The 2607-nt window shown below is 47.6% G+C and overlaps 1 long non-coding RNA gene across 1 annotated transcript in view; it reads left to right on the top strand.

Annotated features, from left to right (window-relative positions):
* The first annotated feature begins 1054 nt into the window (after positions 1 to 1054).
* Positions 1055 to 2607, top strand: part of LOC118477410 — a 2725-nt gene continuing 1172 nt past the window's right edge. Inside the window, exon 1 of the long non-coding RNA XR_004858356.1 lies at positions 1055 to 2322. This is a non-coding gene — a long non-coding RNA (uncharacterized LOC118477410). The remainder of the gene's footprint in view (positions 2323 to 2607) is intronic.

Raw genomic sequence — 2607 nt, 5'->3', positions numbered from 1 at the left:
GAAAAAAAACAAACAACAAGAAAAAACAACAAACAACGATTATACCTTTACGAGTCCTCCTTGGTGCAGGGTTGTCTTTGCTCGGCGTCGTCTGGGGGTACTGGGGCTCTAGTGCTCTGGTGCAGCTTGGGCCGAGAAGCGGTCTCCTTCTCACAATCTACCAGACATGATGACTGATTAATTTGTGAGAACTGAGAACTTTCAGACATGGTGACTGATATAATTTTTTGTGTTTATGTGTTTGTGTGTGTGGGGAGGGGGGGAATTGGAGGATTGGAGGGCGGCATCTACTTATGTACACAGCTATCACCACTGTGCTATGGGTTACATAGTTTTCTGTTCATCATGTCTAATCATAAGAGATCAATTAGAACTGACGATCGTTGGCCGTGTATGTTTGGCCATTTGTTAATACTTGACAAGCTCAAAGTTTATATGAAAAGATATGGTCTAATATCCGCCTATTGATATCATTTTTTCATGTTTATGTACATTTCACTACATTATTTTTGCTTACTTCCCTTTGTGATTGAATTGTTTACCTTGACTGGGAAAATGAAAGACATTGTGAGGGAATGGAGGGCGGGGGCGGAGTGTGGGGTGGATGTGTGTGTGTGTGTGTGTGTGTGTGTGTGTGTGTGTGTGTGTGTGTGTGTGTGTGTGTGTGTGTGTTTGTGTGTTTGTGGGGAGGGGGGAATTGGAGGTTTGGAGGGCAGAATCTAGCAACCACAGAGCTCACGATCAGCTTACTGTCCTCTGCACATATTCACCCTGAACAAACTATGACAGGTTGGCGGACACATACCGGAGTGTCCTCTCCTTTTTCTCAGTCCTGTCCCCTTTATGTAAGGGGATAAGGAAAGAGGGGGAGAGAGAGAAAGAAAGAGCGATAGATGGATAGATAGATAGATAGATAGAGAGAGAGAGAGAGAGAGAGAGAGAGAGAGAGAGAGAGAAAGAGAGGGGGGCACGGAGGAGATAGACAGACAGACCGTTGGACTACCTGACGACATTCCCTCTCTATCCACCTTTGACCATCAATAATTTATATATAGTGACACCAGCCATCCATGCCCAGGAGCTGTTTTAGCCTTGTTATCTACCTTTGGTCACCCTCTCTCACACACCTTCCAGTCTTCCACTTGAGGCTCCCTGTTGGTCCGGCTCATTCCCCACAGTGCCAGGTTCGCCGGTAAGTCCCCCCTCCGTTTTAGACACTTTCCCTCTCTCCTCTCTCCAGTCACACCTTAGAACCCTCCAATTGAGGCCCCTGCCCGCTCCTGCCCAACCCCCGCTCCCCCACTGCAGGGATCTGTTTTGTGATTATTACAACAGGCCCCCGCCATCCGTCCCCCGTCCACCTATTACTTATGTACACAGCTTTCACCACTGTGCTAAGGTTATATAGTTTTCTGTTCATCATGTCTAATCATAAGAAATCAATTAGAACTGACAATCGTTGGCCGTGTATGTTTGGCCATTTGTTAATACTTGACAAACTCAAAGTTTATATGAAAAAATATGGTCTAATATCCGCCTATTGATATCATTTTTTCGTGTTTATGTACATTTGACTACATTATTTTTGCTTACTCCCCTTTGTGATGATTGAATTGTTTACCTTGACTGGGAAAATGAAAGACATTGTGAGGGAATGGAGGGAGGGGGCGGAAGGTGGGGTGGATGTGTGTGTGTGTGTGTGTGTGTGTGTGTGTGTGTGTGTGTGTGTGTGTGTGTGTGTGTGTGTGTGTGTGTGTGTGTGTGTGTGTATTTATGTGTTTGTGTTTTTGGGGAGGGGGGGAATTGGAGGTTTGGAGGGCGGCATCTAGGAACCACATAGCTCACGATCAGCTTACTGTCCTCTGCACATATTCACGCTTAACAAACTATGACAGGTCGGCGGACACATACCGGAGTGTCCTCTCCTTTCTCTCAGTCCGGTCCCCACTATGTAAGGGGATAAGGGAAGAGGGGGAGAGAGAGAAAGAAAGAGCGATAGATGGATAGATAGATAGATAGATAGATAGAGAGAGAGAGAGAGAGAGAGAGAGAGAGAGAGAGAGAGAGAGAGAGAGAGAGAGAGAGAGAGAGGGGGGGGCACGGAAGAGATAGACAGACAGACCGTTGGACTACCTGACGACATTCCCTCTCTATCCACCTTTGACCATCAAGAATTTATATATAGTGACACCAGCCATCCATGTCCAGGAGCTGTTTTAGCCTTGTTATCTATCTTTGGTCACCCTCTCTCACACACCTTCCAATCCTCCACTTGAGGCTCCCTGTCGGTCCGGCTCATCCCCCACAGTGCCAGGTTCGCCGGTAAGTCCCCTCTCCGTTTTAGACACTTTCCCTCTCTCCTCTCTCCAGTCACACCTTAGAACCCTCCAATTGAGGCCCCTGCCCGCTCCTGCCCAACCACCCGCACCCCCCACCGCAAAGATCTGTTATGTGATTATTACAACAGGCCCCCGCCATCCGTCCCCCCGTCCACCTATTACTTATGTACACAGCTTTTCACCACTGGGCTAAGGGGGAATTCCACCACAATGGTACCCGGGTCTAGACTCGAGAATATTCGGTCATAGCTGTTTCCTGCGGCCGCTA

This window comes from Aplysia californica, unplaced genomic scaffold, assembly GCF_000002075.1.
Source record: "Aplysia californica isolate F4 #8 unplaced genomic scaffold, AplCal3.0 scaffold00086, whole genome shotgun sequence".
In the NCBI taxonomy this organism is placed as follows: domain Eukaryota; kingdom Metazoa; phylum Mollusca; class Gastropoda; order Aplysiida; family Aplysiidae; genus Aplysia; species Aplysia californica.
This window is presented reverse-complemented; position numbering and strand designations above follow the sequence as displayed.